Below are 20,804 nucleotides of genomic sequence, written 5' to 3' on the forward strand. Positions count from 1 at the left end.
AGATTTCTACTCAGCAAGATTATGTCTTTTGCCATGAGAGGTGCTTCTTTTCTCATCCAATTGTGTATACCATGGCAAGCAATTACTTTTAACATGAAAGCATGTTGCGAAGGTATGTCTACTGCAAAAAACTTCCTCTGTATCAAAATGAAACGGAAACCATTTCTAATCTGAAAAAAATCTGCTGTTCTTAATTACCTATCTCAAGACTTATTTCTGTTAGAATGAGGAAGTCATTATGAACATTCAAAGTTTAGTATAAATTATAGTGTACTTTTAAAAGTCAGAATAAAGCACCAAAAACTAAAGTCAGCTAAACATCGGTAATATAAGAGATAATGATGCCATATAGTGGACTATACGATGTTTAGAAAAAGAGGGTAAAGATAAATTATTGAAATTTAGACATCACACACCAAAGAAATAGCCCACAGATGTTATGAAAGTCAGGATACCTCTGGGGCCATCTTCTGGGTTCATCAGCTAGTCTTTGATGTTGATTCCCTTCAGAGTTTCCATTGATCAGAGAAGCCAGGCCTGTGGCTCACATCTGCTAAAGTAATAATTTCTGCTTTCATCCTTCAGACACTCATATTGTTGACTACTTACTTGGTTCTGAAAAAAATTCTATTTGTATTTCTTAGGTTTGAAGTGGTTCATAACAAGATAGCTCAGATGCAGTTTTACAGCAGCTATTTCTTGTAACAAATTTTCATGGTTGGTGGTGGTACTGTTTGGTGCCATCAAGTCATTTCTGACTCATAACAACCGTTCGTACATCAGTGTGAAAATACTGCTCTGTCCTGCTTTGTCCTCACTATTAGCCCATTGTTGCAGACACTGTGTTAATCCGCCTCATTGATGGTCTTCCTCTTTTCTGCTGCCCCTCTACTTTACCATCCACGATGACTTTTTCCAGGGAGTAGTCCCTCCTGCTAACACATCCAAAGCGCATGACAAGTCCAACATCATTTCTAAGGAGCATTCTGCTTGTGCTTCTTCCAAGACAGAGTTATTCATTCCTAAGGGGCTCTGGTAGCGTAGTGGTTATGAATCGGGCTGCGAACCACAAGGTCAGCAGTTTGAAACTACCAGCTGTCCTGCAGGAGAAAGATGAGACTTTCTGCTCCCATAAAGATTTATAGCCTCGGAAACTCTGTACAGGGTCGCTATGAGTCGGAACCGACTCCACGGCACATAACCACCATCACCACCATGGCGCTATAGGACCAGCAGTGGACAGTCAACAAAAGGTTGACAGTTCAAACCCACCAGCTGTTCCTTGAAACCCTATACAGAGTTGCTATGAGTCAGAAATGACTCCATGACACTTAACAACAGCAACAACAATGGCAATTCATGGTATATTTAATACTCTTTGATAATAGGATAATTCAATAATTCAAAAGTATTAATTCTTTTGCAATCTTCCTTATTTATTGTCTAGATTTTACATGCATATGAAGTGATTGAAAATTCCATGGCTTGGGTCAGGCACACCTTAGACTTGAAAGTGATATGTTTATTTTTTAATACTTTAAAGAGATCATACACCACTACATATCACAGTGAGGGAAAATTCTAAGATAACTTCTCATTGAAATAAAACACAGACCCATAGAAGATAAGAAAATGGAGAGCATGTCTGTTTCCAATGATGCTATCTGCTCAAATCCCACTTCAAGATATTGATTCTGACTTATGGTGACTCTCTGTAGGACAGAGTAGACCTGACCTCCATAGGGTGTTTTGGAAGTTGATGACCAGACCTTTCTTCTATGATACCTCTGGGTGGACTCAAAGCGCCAAACTTTTGGGTAGCCATTGAATTTGTTGACAGTTAGCACCATTCAGGGACCCCAGTCCCTTTTGAGGTATCTGGTAATTGTAAAGTAGTGATAATCAACATAGATGAAATAGATACACTTTTGCACAGTAAAACCAATCTGGACCTGTCACTCATATCCAGGGCAGTTTCACTGGTCCCCAGTGAGGAGACTCTTACAGTGTGTCCCCTTTAGTGGACCAGGGAGTGCATTCCTCTATGTTGATGTTAATGTGTGACTCTGAGCAGTTGATGTTTGTACTCTCATTTGCCATTACCTGTTGCAGGGCAGCATTGAGCTGGCTCTGAAAGAAACGTCTTCTATGACAACCTCCTTTAATCTCCCCTGGGTTAAGGGCAATGTTTTGAGCACTTTCAGCCTGTCTAGAAGAAGACCTTTCTTTTAGCATGGAGATCACAGACTATTCCCAATGTGGATCTGCAGCTCACGCTGTCCTCCTGGGGCCTTCATTTTATTGGAAGTTCAGTCTCACCTCACACATCTGTTTGCTTGCCAGTGGGAGCAGGTGACTGCTTTTTCAAGACAAGCTCAGGGGTCCATAGAGGCCACCCATCTATCTTCTCTATGGCCCCAGGGCTCACTACCTGCCCTAGTCACTAAGGCCTTCCCACCTCTCTTTCATTTTCATATGTGTTTAGGTAAAAAATCCAAACCCACTGCTGATTCTTATTCATCGCAACCCTATGGAACAGACTAGAACTTCCCCATAGTGTTTCTAATGCTGTCATCTTTGACTGCATCATGAACTATTAGAGGAACCAACAGATCTGTCTTGGAAGAAACAGCCAGAATGCTCATTAGAAGCCAGGATTGCAAGATTTCATATCTTTTACTTTGGGTATGTTATCAGGAAAGACTAGTCCTTGGAGAAAGACATCATGTTTTTAGAGGATCTACAAAAAAGGAGCTCTGGTGTGGTCCTGTGGGCTAATGCATCAGACTGCAAAGTCATGTGAACCACAAGGTCGGTGGTTCAAGCTCACCAATGACTCATTGGAAACCCTGTACACTGTCGCGATAAGTAGGAATCGACTCAACGGCACTTAACAACAAAAACTAAAGGCCAAGATCCTTAACAAGATGGATTGGCACAGTGGTGCCAACAATGGGATCAAGCACAGGAAGGATTCTGAGGACGACATAGGACTAGGCAGGGTTTCATTCTGTTGTAATCGAGTTGCTATGAGTTGGACACCTAGCAACAACAGTAATCTATGGAAATAGATGATGAGTTCAAACCACCAAGCTTTCAGTTAGCAGCGGAGTGCTTAACCCCCGTACCAGCAGAACTCTTTTGACATGAGCATGTTATTATTGCCATTTTTGGGTGCTATCGAGTTGATTCTGACTCATACCATGCTGAGAGTTCTCTAGAAAAACAAAATCAGAGAATTATACCGTGTGTGTGTGGGTATGTATATATACCAAAGCCAACCCACTGCCATGCAGATGATTCTGACTCATCGCAACTCTGCACAGGGTTTCTAAGGTTGCAAATCTTTACAGAGACAGACAACCTCAACTTTCTCCCATAGAGTGACAGGTAGATTTGAACTGCCAACTTTATGGTTAGCAGTCCAGTGTTTATCTTGCACCACCAGGACTGCTTGCATACAAGGAGGCCTCAAGAAGTTCATGGAAAAGTGAGGTTAAAAGTTAATGACATTTTCTGTGAATTTTTTGAAGACTCTGTGTGTGTGTGTGTGTGAAATAAATAGATTGATTTATCTCAAGGAAATGGCTCGTGCAATTGTGAAGGCTGGCAAATCCCAAATCAATGTGTGTGGCATCAGGCTGGGAGCTTCTCCTGACTCATATGGTAATAGGGGCTGACACACCCACAGCTGCCAGGTCAAGTGACAGGCTCATTGGTGCTGTGGAAACAGGTGAATGGCAGCATCGGCAGGTTAGACGATACTCGGTTGACTCAAGTCCCAAGACCTGGGGGCCTGATGACAAGACAGATGCAGGATTCAGAGCAAATGAAAGTCTTGCCAGAACATCTAGCAGTTCAGCACTGTAGTAGAAGCACCAGATAGCAAACCACAAGGTTATTGGTTCAAACTCATCAGCTGCTCCTCGGAAACCCTATACATAGTCGCTATGAGTCAGAACTGACTTGACAACACTCAACAACAACAACACATCAGACTAACAATGTCATGAGTCATGCCCTCTTGTGGGGTTATGATTCCAGATATACCTACACTAACCCTACCTTATTAATACATAGAGGTTAGCATTTACAGCATACAGAATTGAAGATAATTACATAATATCACAAGATGGAGAAGAATCACATTAGATCACAAAGTGAAGGGCAACCACACAATACTGGGAATCACAGCCTGGCCAAGCTGATACAAGACGTCAACTATCACAGCATCTTTATCTGACAGTACAACTGCTTCATAGGGTTTCCTAGACTGCGATCTGCCCAGGAACAGATTGCTACATCTTTTCTCTCATAGAGTGGCTGGTGGGTTCAAACTGTCTATCTCTCAGGTAACAGTTGGGCACTTAACCACTGTGCCACCAGGTGCCCTTTTATGTGTGCTAACTCCCCCACAGATTAGTAGTGACTGAGGAGTCCTCCTTCCAGCTCCATCTTGACTCCCTTCTCTTAGAACCTGGGTCTTCTCCTAGGGAAGATCTTTCTGGGGATTTGCTATTTAAGTTGAAACTTGAAGGATGTCAAAGACCAACAATGGGATATTGGGAGAGAAAGGATTCCTAGAAGTAGTTGCCCTGCTGAGAGCTTTGTGATATGAGTTTGGAGAGAAAATCTTCACTTGGGTTCTCCTCAGGCATCCTTAGTTTTCTTCAAATGAGTTTAGAGGGCTGTCCTTGAGTCATTCCTTTCAGACAATGGAAATCTTTGCAGTCACCACTGAGATTAAACTACTGATATTCCTTAGATTTAAGGAGCTCTGGTAGCGTAGTGGTTACGAATCGGGCTGCGAACCGGAAGGTCAGCAGTTCGAAACTACCAGCTGCTCCGTGGGAGAAAGATGAGGCGATCTGCTCCCGTAAAGATTTACAGCCTCGGAAACCCTATTCAGGGTCGCTATGGGTCGAAACCGACTCGACGGCACTTAACAACAACAAACAACAACAATTCCTTAGATTTAGTGACCTAAAAACAGATGATGGAGTAAGGAGACAAAGAGTAAGGAAATAATGCTGATCAAACAAGAATTTACGAAGAAATCAAACAGTGGGGGAAGATAATGAAAGCGACAAACGCAACAGCAAAGGATTGCTGGGTAGAAAGGAGCCAGCCCGTGGTGTGGATGGAGGTTGGTTGAGGCTGGCAATTTCTTCTTCTGGCTGAATGAATCTAAGGATTTCTATCAAAATGACAGTTGAGTTTCCTATAGATATGGAAAGAAATAGCTTCATTTAAAATGTCTAACTTGATGGTGCGTCATTCTTTTCATTTGAAAGGTGTAATAAGAGAAAGTAATTGTTTTTGCTGTGTTCTGGTAAAATTTTATAGCCTGCTGAGTTCATTCCATTTTCTTTTTCCTTTTTTAAAAAAAAAAATACCGTGTTTTGAGTCTCAGTCACTTATACTCAGCTCTGCAATTGATTCACAATTAATAAAGGAGAAATAATCACAAAACTACATAATAGGAAATAAGTTATTGAAAGCTGAACAAGACTCATTATAACCACCAGTTGTGCAAAAAGAGAGTGTATCAATAAAATTAGCTTTTGCTTTTGTGGGTTTTAAGCCATTCATTTTCATCATCATTTGATTATCCTTTCCTTCTTAAAATCTGGTTTATTATATCTAATGTCAGTGAACTAATTCAGGTAAATGAAATGCAAATTCAGGACTATAAATTGAGCTTGGTTCATTGATCTAAGAAAAACCCGACAAACAACCCAGGTTATTTACTTTAAGATTTTTCAAAGAATCTTGGGATTTTAGGCTTAAAAGCATCCTGAGTGATTAGTAATTACTCTTTTAGGAAGTCATACCCTGCATCAGATATGAAGCAAGCATCCTCACTCAATGTAGCAAAGCTACTTTTCGGGCTGATCTATTTTCTTCTCAACTCTTCCTGAAAATTCGATCTTAAATTTTATTTACGTGGAATACCATCCACACCTTGACCCCACAGGAGTACCCTAAATGATAAACCTAAACCCTCTGTCCCACTACTTACCTGTCAGTTTGTCCTACTGTAGTGACTTGTGTTGCTGTGATGCTGGAAGCTATGCCACCAGTATTTTAAATACCAGCAGGGTCACCTATGGTGGACAGGTTTCAGCAGACCAACCAGACTAAGTTGGACTAGCAAGAAAGAGAGAAGAACTATTTCTGAATGTTTGCCATTGTTAAGTGCCGTTGAGTTGGTTCTGACCCATAGCGACCCTGTATAGGGCTCCTGAAGAGCGTCTGGTGAGCTTGAACTACTGACCTTGTGGTTCAAACTGACTGCAGTCCAGAGCATTACCCCACAGTGCCATACCAGGCTATTGAAAACCTTATGAATAGCAGCGGGACATTGTCAGACACAGTACTGGAAGATGAGCCCTTCAGGTTGAAAGGCATTCAAAACATGACTGGGAAGAACAGCCTCCTCAAAGCACAGTTAATCATAATAATGGGAATGGAGCAAAGCTTTTGGTACCTTAATTTACTGATGAGGCACAACTTAAAATAAGGAGAAACAGCTGCAAACATTCATTAACATTAGGAATGTGGGATATGCAAAGGATGGATCTAGAAAAATTGGAAGTTTTCAAAAATGAAATGAAAAACATAAAGATCGTTATCCTGTTTAACTGAAATGGACTGATAAAAGCCAGGAACTACAAAATGAAGAGGGTTGGAGTCACATTCATTGTCAAAAGGAACAGAAATTCAAGCAGATTCAGTAGAGGATATGGGATGAGGGATATCATTGCTGACATCAGATGAATCTTGGCTGAAAGCAGAGAATAACCAAAAGATGTTTGTTGTTGTTGTTGTTGTTGTTGTTGTTGTTGTTGTTGTTGTTAAGTGCCATCGAGTCGTTTCCAACCCATAGCGACCCTGAACAGGGCTTGTAAATCTTTACAGGAGCAGAAAGCCTCACCTTTCTCCCGTGGAACAGCTGGTAGTTTCGAACTACTGACCTTGCAGTTCACAGCCTGATTCGTAACCACTACGCTACCAGAGCTTCTTATGTTTACTTGTGCTTTATTGACTGTGGAAAGGCTTTTCACTATGGATACAGGCGCTTCGCGGGAGAAAGATGAGGCTTTCTACTCCCGTAAAGATTTACACCCTCGGAAACCCTGTACAGGGTCGCTATGGGTCGGAACTGACTCGATGGCACTTAACAACAACAACAACCATTGCAAAGAGTGGGCATTCCAGAAATTGTGCTCCTGAGGAACCTGGACAATGACCAAGAGGCAGTCATTGGAATAAAACAAGTGGACACTGAATGGTTTAAAATCAGGAAAGCTGTGTGTCAGGATTGTATCTTTGTACCATATTTATTCAATATATATGTTGAGCAAATAATTTGAGTAGCTGGTCTATATGAAAAAGCACATGGCATCTGGTTTGGAGGAATACTCATTGACAACTTGCAATACATGAATAATGCAATCTTGTCTTGCTGGAAGCAAAACGGATTAAAAATACTTGCCTATGAAGATCAAAGACCATAGCTTTCAGTATAAGTTGCAGCTCAATGTAAAGAAAACAAAACTCCTCAGCACTGGACTGATAAAGAACACCCATATAAATGGAGAAAAGATTGACGTTGTCAAAGACTTCATTTTGCTTGAATCCACAATCAGCATTCCAGGAAGCAGTTAAGATATCAAAATGTATATTGCATTAGGCAAATGCACTGCAAATGGCCTTTTTTAAGTGTTCAAGACGAAAGAGGTCAGTTGAGGACTAAGGTATACCTGACTCAAGGCATAGTATTTTCAGTTGCCTCATATGCATGTGAAAGTTGGACAATGAATAGGGAAGACCATAGAAGAATTGATGCATTTGAGTTGTGGTGTTGTAGAAAAATATTTAAAGAACAAAGAAATCTGTTTTAGAAGAAGTTCAGCCAGAATGCTCCTTAGAAGCCATGCTAGTGAGACCTCGTCTCTCACATTTCAGACATGTTACCAGGAGGGACAAGTCCCTGGAGAAGGATATCATTCTTGGTAAAGTGGAGGATCAGCAAAAAAGAGGAAGACCCCAATGAGATGGACTGACATAGTGGCAGCAGCAGTGAGGTCAAACATAACAACAATTGTGAGTATGATGCAGGACCCAGCAATCTTTAGTTCTGTTGTGTGTAGGTGCATCGGGTTGCTATGAGTTGGAACTGACTCAGAGGCTCCTACAATAACTACAAACCCACTGTCAATGTGTCAAATCTGATTCATAGAGACACAGTATCTGGTTTCCAGGACTGTAAATCTTAACAGGAGCAGAGAATCTTGTTGATCTCCCATGGAGCATCTGTGACTTTGTACAGCTGGCCTTATGCTTAGTTGGCTAATGCTTATGACACAGTGCCACCAGGGAGACTAAATGATAAACCTACCAGTTCTAAATATGAATGAAAATAATGACAATGAGAATGGCAAAGAATGGTGAGTCATATGTTTTGTTATAAATTATCAGACAGTATTTGTAAGTCATTAATTAAGAGAGAGATGTGATTAACTACAACTCCAGATTTTTCAGAATGGACAAGTTGCCATAAATAAAAACAGCAAGGTTTTCTGGTCTGTGGAGAAGACATTTCATAGGGTAGATGGTACTGCTAGATACCTAGAAGTTTGCATAAAGAAATAGATTCAAGCTCAGGAGAAACTCTGACATGAAATAAAATTTAGATAACAATCAGTAAGTATGCATAAACTAACCAGTCCTTTTGTATATTTAAGGGACAAGCTATATTTACCGAAAGTATGAATGAAATCTGTGCTTTCTAAAAGTTATTTTGTTGGAGAAATAAATGCTATCAGTTACACATTCCATAAACACTACTTTTCCTTCAAATTGACATCACCTTTCTTTCATGGGATTTTGTCACGGAATATTTTTCTGTGAAGAACACATAATGGAAATGATAATATTAATCAATGAAAGCATATGCTTTTACATTACATGTACAATTCATGAAAGACGAGTGATTTCTTTGGTTAGTAGTCATAATGCATGTCTACTATAGTATTTTGTTTGGTAAGGTGGAGGGTCAAAGAAAAAGAGGAAGACCCCCAACGAGATGGATTGGCCAAGTGGCAGCATCGATGGACTCAAGCGTGCCAACAGTAGTGAAGTTGGTCCAGGATCGGGCAGTGTTTTGTTCTGCTGTGCATAAGGTCGCTATGGATTGGTACCGACTCGATAGCACCTAACAACAACAACAACAACAATAGTATATTAAGTGTTTCCTATTGTAAGTCACATTTTATAAGTATGTTATTGTTGTTTGGTGCCAGCAAGTAGGTTCTGACTCATAGTGACCCTGTGTATAACTGAATGCAGTACGGCTGGGTCTTGCATCACCCTCACCCTCTTTGCCATGAATGAGTTGTTGTTACAGCCACGGTAACAATCCATCTCATTAAGGATTTTTTTTCCCTCAGGCTCTCTACTTTCCCAAGGACCTCTAGTCCCATAGTCGTTATGAGTCGGGCTGCTAACTTCAAGGTCAGCAGTTTAAAACTACCAAATGTTCTATGGGAGAAAGATAAGGCTTTCTGCTTCCGTAAATGTTTACAGCTTCAGCAACCCTATACAGGATTGCTATGAGTTGGATGCGACTCCATGGCACATAACCATCACAACAACCACCACTTTCCCAAGGATGATGTCCTCCTCTGGGGACTGGTCCCTCTGAAAACATGTTCAAAGTACTTGAGATGAAGTCTCTCCATTGTCACGTCTAAGGAACATTCTGACTGTACTTCTTCCAAGACAAATTCGTGTGTTCTTCTAGCAATCTATGATACATTCAAAACTCTTCATCAATACCATAAATCAGTACATCCATTCTTCTTCACAATCTTTATTATTTATTGTCCAGTTTTCACACACACCAGAAGCAATAAAAAAGTACCTTGATTTGGGTCAGGTACACCTTAGTCCTCATAGTGACATTTTGCTTTTTAACACTTTAAAGAGGGTTTTTTGTTTTTGTTTTTGCAGCCGATTTGGCCAATGAAACACATCATTTGATTTCCTCAGTTATGCTTCCATGGGCATTGATTATGGATTCAAGTAAAGTGAAATCCTTGACAGCTTCAATATTTTCTCTGTTTGTCATGATGTTACTTCTTGGTCTAGTTGTGAGGATTAAAAAAATGTAATTGCTTGATAATTTGAATCACTTTTTTTCCAAATGGGCATAAATACGGAACTCTTCTAGTTGGCCTTTCAATGTCTTGGCATAGACCAGAAAGTGCTTTCAGCATTGCATCTGTTTGTTGAAACAGCTCAACTGACATTTTGTCAATTCCTGGAGGTTTGCTTTTTGCAAATGGCTTTGTTATTGTTAAGTGCTGGCAAGTTGGTTTCAACCTATAATGACCCTGATTAGGGTTTCCTAGGAGCAGCTGGTGAGCTTGAACTGCCAACCTTGTGTATCAAACCGACTTTGCAGTCCAGAACATTAACCCACAGCACCTCACCAGGACGCCAATATAAGGCAGTAATTGTGGTGGTTATGTGCCGTGGAGTTGGTTCTGACTCATAGAGACACTGCATAGGGGTTTTGAGGCTGTAAATCTTTATGGGTGCAGAAAGCCTTATCTTTCTCCTATGGAACAGCTGGTAGTTTTAAACTGCTGACCTTGAATGGTTAGCAGCTTGGCTAGTAACCACTAAGCTACCAGAGCTCCTTGCAAATGTCTTTAGTGCAACTTGAATTTGACCTTTGGTACCACCAGTCTGGGTCATACGCTACCTCCGGAACTGGTTGAAGATAAGCCAATTCTTTTTGTTACAGTGACTCTGTGTTACTCCCATCTTTCCTTGTTGCTTTTTTGTCATTTACTATCTTGTCTATAGAATTCTTAAATATTGCAACTCAAGGCTTGACATTTTTCTTCAGTTTCTTTCGGCTTGAGAAATGTTAAGCGTGTTTTTTTCCTTTTAGTTTTCTAACTTCTTTGCACGTTTCATTATGGTATGTTACTTTGTCTTCTTGAACTGCTTTTTGAAATCTCTGTTCAGCTCTTTCATGTCATCAATTCGTAAGTTCACTTTATCTATACTATGTTCAAGTGTAAGCTTAGGTTTCTTTGGATATCCAGTTTGGTCTTTCTTTCCTATCTTTTTAAATGACCTTTTGCTTTCTTCATGTGATGAAGAATGACTTATGATGACTTTCATGTCATTAAGTATGTTGTTGTTAATTGCCGTGGAGTTGGTTCCAACTCATAATGATCTTGTATAGAATTTCTAGGACTGTAAATCTTTATGGGAGCAGAAAGCCTCATCTTTCTCCCATTCAGTGGCTGGTGGGCTTGAACTGCCAAACTTGTGGTTTTCAGTCCAATGCTTCTCCTATAGCATTCCATCAATTACTCTCCAATTAAATATTTCTCTAACTTTTCTCTATTTTTTTTTTTTGTATATACCATTGTCATTTTTAATAAGACCAGACATTTAATATCAACAATGTCTTATATATGCTCATCCCACAGGAAATGTAGATATTGATACTTTACATAAAAACAAATTTGTTGTTGTTGTTAGGTGCCATCAAGTCCATTCTGACTCACAGCAACCTTGTGTAGGGTTTATGAGGAGCAATTGGTGGGTTTGAACCACCGACCTTGCAGTGCAAACGGACCATGCTGTCCAAACTGACCTTGCAGTCCATTGTTTTATACATTTTTAAAAGGATATATTCCTAGTATCTGTTCTGAGAGTCTGTCCCTGGTAGCTAGCAGAAGTCCCTATATGGAATCTGAAGATCATTATTTTTAAAACGATGGAAAAAGAATGTCTCATCTTCGGTTGTAAATTTCCTCTTGTCATCTGGTAAAATAAAAGTTATCACTTCTTTTAAAATTCTTATGAAAACAAAGAAGAGATCTTTTCATTAATGTGAATGCATTAAGAGAATGTTGTTGTTGTTAAGTGCTGTTGAGTTGGTCCTGACGCTGTGTAGGGTTTCTGTTAAGTTTGAATCACCAGCCTTGCAGTTCACATTGAACTTGTGGTTGAGTGCTTCTCCTACAGTGCCACACCAGGATTCTATAAAGAGATTGTTGTTGTTAAGTGCTGTCAATTCAATTCCCATCCAAAGTGACCCTATGGGTATAGAATTTCCAAGGAGCAACTGGTGAGCTTGAACCACTAATCTGGCAGTTCAAACAACTTTGCAGTCTGACGCATTAGTCCACAGCGCCACACCATAAACAGATTACAGGGTCTAAAAAATTAACCACAGATCTAAGATGGGGTAAAACTTGTCAAAGGGAGAAAACGTATGACTGGTAACCTTCTACGTGGAGTGCAAACTTATCACATTATGAAATCAGTGTATAATCATGACATGGTGGGACATCTGCATTATTTAGATTCAAGATTTATTCAAGATTCAGAGACAGACATATTGTGTCTGGAATAGAGGGGAGTGCTTGGCATATACTATCTTTGTTTGCTTCTTTGAAGTGGGGATTCGAGCCATATAGGCAGGAGCTAATTATTTATGCCAGTGGAGGGGAGCAATGGTGTGATTAATCCCCCAAACCATTTATTTTTGGCTTCTAATAAACATTTTTGTTCATAGCAATATAGATAATTTAGCTTTTATGGAATTTGCAACTCTTTAAGCAAAATACTCTATTTGCTTTCATTAGCAAAAAATCAGTGCTTGAAACAGGCTTACTTCATCAGCCTTAATCCTGTTTCTCACTCCCACATTGGATATGCTATATTTTGAGAGCATCGTATTTCATCCATTTTAATTCAAAGCTGCCACTAGACAGTGCTTATCTCACTTCAGGCTCCCTGTTTCTATAATCCACACTTGCTTGGGTGCGGGGAAAGAGAAAAACTTGTTTAAAAGGTTGTTCCCTGCAGTATTAGGGATATAAACTATAAACCATGTCTGCTTCTCTTGAATTTTCTTTATTTTCTGTTGCCATTTATATTTAAAAATTGCTAAAAACATTTATTTGTATTTTCAAGGACTTTGCATAAATCATTCCTTGTGCCACTATCTTCAAAACAACTCTGTGGAGCGTATACAGCTAATGTCCCAAATTGATTCCTTCAACAGATGGGGACCAAATGCCCATGGTCAGGTGTTGCTCAAGATTATGGTGATCCACCAGAGGCAGGATGGATCACCATATGGCATGGAATCTGCCCCTGGCAGGAATGACAGACAAGGCACACTCAGCACTACATCTGTGAGAGAGGTCAGGTGGTGAGAAATGTCCCGGAAAATCAAGCATAAGGAGACAATGAGGGAATCAATGGGCCACATTATAGAAGTGTGATGTTTTCACTAATCTGAATGTGAGGAGGAAATGAAACCCATATGTACCTAGGGGAAGACTCATTCCTTAAAAGGGAAGAAGGTGTAAAAACGATGCAAGGGGAGAAGTGGTGTTGTGAGAACGTTTATAGGGAAGGAAGAGAGCAGGTACTGAATGAAGTTCACGATGAGCTCAAAGATCGAGGCCGAGGAGTAGGCACTTGATAGCAGAGGGTCTCTCAAAGCATCATGAAGGTTGGGATCTTGATAGCAGAGGGTCTCACAAAGCATCATGAAGGTTGGGATCCTACTACTCTAGTGTTTTAAGGAAGAAAGTCACATAATTCAATTGACATGTTTACTGGGAAAATTCAAGTACTTTGTCTAAGACGACCCAGTAAATACATGGCTCAGCTATTGAATTCAGAAAATATGTGTTGTTGGTACTTGCTCTTGAGTCAGGTCTAACTCATGGAGACCATATGTAGACTAGAATGAAACACTGCCCGGTCCTTGGTATGTTTGTATCCACCCTGGTGGCTGTTGTATGTTGTTGTTAAGTGCTGTCATACTGACCCTACATGATTTCTAAGGAGCAGGTAGTGGGTTTGAACCACTGACCTTATGGTTAGCAGTCTAGTGTTGTTCATTTCTCAGGGCCTCATTTCCCAGCACTGTACTGGACAATGTTCTGTTGTGACCCATAAGGTTTCCATTGGCTAATTTTTGGAAGTAGATGCCTGGTGTAACATGTAGTTGTAAAGCAAATTTAAAGAGAAGCAATTCCTCTGAATTTTGGAAGAGCCTCAAGTTTGACTTCAGATTAGGTAAACCACTCCTCCTTCACGTCTGACCATTTTCTATCATTTCTGCCTACTATTTTGTATACTTTTCCAAATTTAAGAGGGTTTTACATGTCTGAAAGTGCATCCAAAACACCCTTGCCCACTTCTGAATGTGAAATAATTTTTTCTTATGTAAACCTGTATTTTCTACTCATTTGGTTTTTTTCTAATCAAGAAGACATGTAAGTAAAGGTGAACTGAGCTTCCGCACTTTGTATGTAAACTTTTTGGTGGTATTGGGGAATGAAGCCCTGATGGTCCAGAGGTTAAGTGCTCAAGTGCTAACCAAGGGCTGGAAGAGTTGAACCAAACAGTCATTCTGAGGAGAAAGATGTAGCAATGCTTCTGTAACATTTACAACCTTAGAAGCCCTATGGCATAGTTCTACTCTGTCCAACAGGGTCAATATGAGTTAGAATTGACTTGATGGCAACAGTTTGTGTTTTTAACTTGAGGAGGAGTATATCCCCTGTCTGCTACTGAGATCTTTACTTGAATGGTTTCTGTTATGGCTCTTTCTCTTTTAAATCTTCATCTTCTTCATCTCACTGCTGGTCTCTGTGTTGAACTCTGAGGCGTTTCAACAGAAGAGCTGATGTGGGTTGATCACACTTCTTTTATTCCCCAGAAACCACCACACAAAGACATTTGGAAGCATGACATCTTACAGAAAAGCAAGGGCTCACCTAATGAATCACCATGTAGGAGTTGAGAACTTTCAAGCTGTGTGCTCCAGATGGGAAACTAAGAGTTCATCAGAAAACTTTACTCAGAAAAGGTGCTATGTGATTTGCCCTGAAGTTTGGCTCTCACTTCTAATAGAGTACCTTTCTCTTAAGCCTATATAATGAGAAATTGTTTTCTGCCATTCCATCTTAGAAAATCCTCTCACAGCTTTCATGTTTGGCCTGACCCTGGGGTTTATTGTCTATAGCACATTCAAGAAGATTAAGGGTTTTCATTTTAACTAAAGGAGAGCATGGCAGACCACTAGCCTAGCCTCCTTTAAGACATCTCAACCTTAAAAGCTTGGGAATATGATTCTTTCAGACCATCCAGTAAATACAAGGAGACTTTAAACATTGTGGAAAAATGGAATAAAAAAAAAAATGAAAAATTTCCATGAACTTTTTAAAGTTCTGTTGTATACTTTTAGCAATATTTCCCCCAGAAACTCAGTCAGTAATTCCAAAGTCATATAAAGGGGGAAACGTTCCTAAATACAACATAATTTACAAAGATGTCTATGTAGATTTTATTACTGTATTATGAAAATATGTATTTTTTCATAATATAGCAGTAATAGCAATTGCAATATATGTATATATATATATATTTTACTATAACAAGCTACTGTTTTTTTGTTTGTTTTTTGGTGAGCCAAAATTTCACTCAGTTCTGCTGAGTTTTTTTTTTACCTCTTTACTCATTTTTATTTTAGCACTAAGTGAGATTTAAGATGTCTCTCTAAAGGAACTCTAGCAATGCTGTGGATTAGCTATCGGGCTGCTAACCACAGGTCTGTGGTTCAAACCCACAGAAAAATGAGGTTATCTGTTCCCATAAAGATTTATACTCTCAGAAATCTTATATAGGGTCAATATGACTCAGAGTCAACTCATTATCTGTGGACTTGGTATGGTTTTGGTATCTAAAGTAGAAAGAAAAAAATAGTTTCCATAGAAATGTATTTATTGTTTCAGAAGAATTCACTTCCCAACATTTCATGTCTTACTTCAAGATGAATGGAGAAGAAATTAATTCTTCAGGGTGTCTATTTTTTGTCATATAATATCTATGTATCTTTGTGGCACAATTGTTAAATGCTCAGCTAACCAAAATTTGGTGGTTCAAGTCCACCAGCTGCTCCTCAGGAGAAAGATGTGGCCATCCGCTTCTGAAAATATTACAACTTGGAAAGTCTTGAGGCAGTTCTGTCCTGTTCTGTAGGGTCACTATGAGTTGGAACCAACTGAAAGGTACTCAGCATCAGTAACACTGTTTGTCAAGCACCATCCTAGATTCTCTGAGAGCATGGTGGCACTGTAGGATAAACACTAGACTATTATGAACCCAAAGTCTGCCTGAAAAGAATTACAGTCTCAGAAACTCTATACAGAGTCACTTTGAGTCGGAATGACTCCATGGCAATTCACAAAATCATCAACATCCTCAATTCTTTATATGTGTTATACAATTTAATAGTCATAGAAATCAATAACTAGATATTTCAGTTATATAAAGATGACAGTTAAGAAAACCCTATGGAGGATTTCTTCTTTGTAGTATGTTGGGCACCTTGAGTAAGAATTGACTCAATGGCAACATGTTTGGATTCTTGTTTGTTTAATAAATAAACAAGCAGGCATCAAGCAAAGAAGTGACTTGCATAGGACCCCACAGCATGGGAGTTAGAGGAGATAGAATAGATCTTAGGAAAACCATGGCAGCTAGGTGTTGCCATAACTGTAGTGGAGCAGATCACAATGGTAGAGACCTTACAAGGCTGGGGCTACTGCTACAGACACTAGACCCAGAGGCAGGACCAGCAAGAGGTGTAATTCAGCAAGCCAAAGAATATCTAAGTAGTTGTTGTTGTTAGGTGTGTTGAGTCGATTTCTATTCATAGTGACCTTATGCACAACAGAATGAAATACTGCTTGGTCCTATGTCATCCTTACAATCATTATCAAGCTTGAGCCCATTGCAGTTGCCACTGTGCCAATCCATTTTGTTGAGAGTATTCCTCTTTTTAACTGACCTCCACTTTACTTAGCATGATGTCCCTCCTGATAATATATCCAAAGTAGATGAAGTCTCCTCATCCTGGCTTCAAAGGAGTATTCTGGTTATAATTCTTCCAACACAGATTGTTCTTCTAACAGTCCATAGTACTTTAAATATTCTTCTTCCACACCATAAATCAAATTTATCAATTCTTCTATGGTCTTCCTTATTCATTGTCCACCTTTCACATGCATATGAAGCTATTGAAAACACCATGGCTTGGGGCAGGCCCACCTTAGTTCTCAAACTGACATCTTAGCTCTTAAGTGTCCCCTTGTTCTGCTTGAATGAGGGCCTCTTGGCCTATGTATAGGTTCCTCAGAAGTATAATTCAGATAGCCTCAATACTCATTCTCTGTAGTGTGGTCCATAGCTTGTCATGATCCACACAGTTGAAAGTCTTTGTATAGTCAATAGAAACCAGGCAGACATCTTTCTGGTATTCTCTGCTTTCACCTAAGACCCATCTGATATCAGCAGTGATACCCCTGGTTCCACATCTTCATTTGAGTCCAACTTGATATTGTCTGATGATTACCATATTCGGTTGGGTGACTGCTCTTTGGAAAGGGTGCAAATATGGATCTCTTCCGATCAGTTATCTGTCTTCCAAATTTCTTGACACAGATGAGTGTGTGCCTTCAGTGTGCATCAGTTTGTTGAAAAATTTCAGTTTGTATTCCATCAGTTCCCAGAGCCCTGTTCTTTGCCAATGCCTTTAGTCTACCTTGGACTTCTTCCTTGCGTACCATTGGCTCTTGTATATGCTATGTCTTGACAAGGTTGAGCAGCAGCCATTTCTTTTACTCCTTCCATGACTCTGTGTACTCCTTCCATCTTCTTTTGATGCTTTGCACTTCTTTCAACATTTTGCCCATAGAATCTTTCACTATTGCAAGTTGAGGCTTGAATTTTTTCTATAGTTCTTTCAGTTTGAAAATCACTGTGCATGTTCTTTTCTTACTCCAGGTTTTTACACGTTTCATTACAATACTTGACTTTGTCTTCTCGAGCTGCTCTTTGTAATGTTCTGGTCAGCTGTTTTACTTCCTCATTTCTTCCATTTGATTTAGCATCTCCATGCTGTAGTATCATAAAAATAAATAAACAAAAATGCCTGTTGAAACCTAGGGGGTGGACGATGCTACATAGAAGGTGAACAGTAGAAAGGTGTGTGAGGGACAACCTAAGCTGAATACTTGCAAATGTGACACCAGTCTGTTTACATTATCAGGCACCAGTAAGCTGTGTGGTCAGACCACAGATAGATGGACAGCAGCTGTGTGGAATCCTGGAGGACTGGGGCACGGGGATTGATCAGAAAGACAGGGAGCAAGGGAGACCTCTGGTTACCACTATCATCATGAAGGGTGGTCTGATGGAGAGCTTCAGAATGGCTTCCTAACATCCTATTGCCTATGATTAAGTTAGTCTTCAAAACTTGGATGAAGCAGATCTCACATGGGGGCATCAAAGTGATGAAATGGGGGGCAGAAATAGAGGCATGCTAAGACAAGATAGTTTGACCCTAAAATAAGAGTAAAGAAAAAGTCAAGATGAAATAAAAAATGCCTTTCTAACATGATCTTTCTTTCTTCTTCTGAAGCTTTAATTGTGAACGGAGTGATAGTTTACATGGCAGAACAGCAGCTTTTCACTCAACCAATTGCATTTTGTTTCACTGCAGATTTCAATTCCCTCCACGAACCATTGGTTAACAGTATTTGCCTCCACCCCCCTTTTTAAATTGATGTACACAAAACACACAGAAATATGTATTTGTTTAAACATCTAATATGATCGTATGAATCAATATATTACCTGTCTAGAATGTGTGGAAATGCTGACACCAACACCTGCTATGCCATATTACTTCAAAGTAGAATGTAGCATCAGCTCAGGGGAGTGGGTTTGTATTTTGGAACTTAAAGAAAGGAGCAGAAAGAAATTGTGATTCCCCTCTTCCAAGGGTATTAAAGTGCCTAGCTTGCTTTGTGAATATGTTCTGAACTGAAGTCTAATGACATACAAGTCTGACAGTGAGATTCTTGCGGAACAGGTAGACAAAAATCTCTAGTGGTGAAATGTGTATTAAAAAAGAACATTAGCAAAAGCACACAGTGGGTTATAGCTCTGTGCACCTGTTTGTAACTCAGAAAGAGCACTGAGGGAGCAGAGAGGAAAGTTTCACACCCAAACCACAGCTCAATAAAAGTTAGACAGCCCCAACACTGCTGAAGTCATTTCAACCCACATGCCATGAGTGTTTAAAGCACATCTACTAAATGCTAAAACATTGTGACACTACTCACTTACACCAAACTGAATCATCTGCTGTTTTACTGCTGCTGACAATATGTTCTGTGCTTAATGAGTCACTTCTGGCATCACTCCTGGTTCAGCTGTATGGAACAAAGCCTTCTGAATTATTAATACTTACATATTATTTGTTTTCTAAAGCACATACTCAAATATGTTTGTGAAGAATTCTACTTCAATGCCACAACAGTGCTCAAATGCTCCTTAGTCAATCATAATTTAAGCAGCATGCCAAAGGGCAAGCGGGGTTTTTCCTGTTCTCCATCATGGCACAGTATCAAGGTGAAAAAAGAAACCCAAGCTCTGCTGCCTCAACATCTGCATGGAGGAGAGTGGAGACAGACTGATGCGGGCAGCCAAGGTGCTGGAGTGGCTGACCGGCCAACCCCTGTGTTCTCCAAAGCGAGACACAACGTCAGGTCCTCTGGCATTAGGAGAAATGAAAAGATTGCGGTCTACTGCACAGTTCATGGAGCCAAGTTAGAGGAAATCCTGGGGAGAGGTCTAAAGCTGTGGGGGTACGAGTTACGAAAATACAGCTTTTCAGATACCGGAAACTTTGGTTTGGGGATCCAGGAGCACATCGATCTGCGAATCAAATACGGCCCGAGCATTGGTATCTATGGCCTGAAACTTCTATGTGGTGCTGGATAGGACAGATTTCAGCCTCACAGACAAGAAGTGCAGGACAGGCTACATTGGGGCCAAACAGAAACAGCGAAGAGGAGGCCATGCGCGGGTTCCAGCAGAAGTATGATGGGATCATCTTTCCTGGCAAATAAATTTAAATTCCTGTTTCTATCCAAAAGGCCAGTAAAAAGTTTTCAGTGGGAAAAAAAAGGGGGTGGGGGCGGCTAGTGAGTTCCTTATGATGAATGTTTCACTGATGACCAGGCTGTAGCATAGTGGGTTATGCATGGGGCTACAACCGCAAGGTCAGCCATTCACATACACCAGTCACTCTGATGGAGAAAGATGAGGCTTGCTGCTTCCATAAATGTTTATAGCCTTGGGAACTCTAGATAGCAAACAGGTGCATTAGCAGCAGCAGCAAAAATTATGTCTACAAAAATAAATGCCTCAGGACTCCAGGAAGAGATGGGATTATGTACCCCAAGTGAGAAACATTCTTTCCTAGAAAGCAGAAGTGTTGAGGTGAAGTTACTCCATATTGCTTCTGAAAAACAAAAACAAAAAAACCCTCAAACAACATAATACCAATTTTGCTACCAGTTGTTCTATTGTTCTTTTTTTTTATTAAATGTTTTTATTTTGGATTGAGTGAAAGTTTACAGGGCACATCATCGGCTTCACATTCAACCATTCATATAGCTTGTTTCATTACATTGATTATTATCCCCGCTATATATCATCAGTTTACAGTGTTTCTCTCTATCCTCTTTAGCTTTTTTTTTTTTGATGGGGGTGTTCTATTGTTCTTTGAAGGACATACTACAAACCCACAAAGTATAAATTTGTTCATTGAAATAATTTTGGATTTCTTGACTAGATTTGTTAAGGTAAGATATTTTAGAGGTACTGAAGGGTCT

At 39.9% G+C, this 20,804-nt stretch overlaps 1 pseudogene; it reads left to right on the plus strand.

The window, feature by feature from the left end:
• Positions 1-20,036, plus strand: part of LOC102831046 — a 32,465-nt pseudogene extending 12,429 nt beyond the window's left edge.
• The last annotated feature ends 768 nt before the right edge of the window (positions 20,037-20,804 follow it).

The sequence above is a fragment of the Chrysochloris asiatica genome, unplaced genomic scaffold, assembly GCF_000296735.1.
Source record: "Chrysochloris asiatica unplaced genomic scaffold, ChrAsi1.0 scaffold00021, whole genome shotgun sequence".
In the NCBI taxonomy this organism is placed as follows: Eukaryota; Metazoa; Chordata; class Mammalia; order Afrosoricida; family Chrysochloridae; genus Chrysochloris; species Chrysochloris asiatica.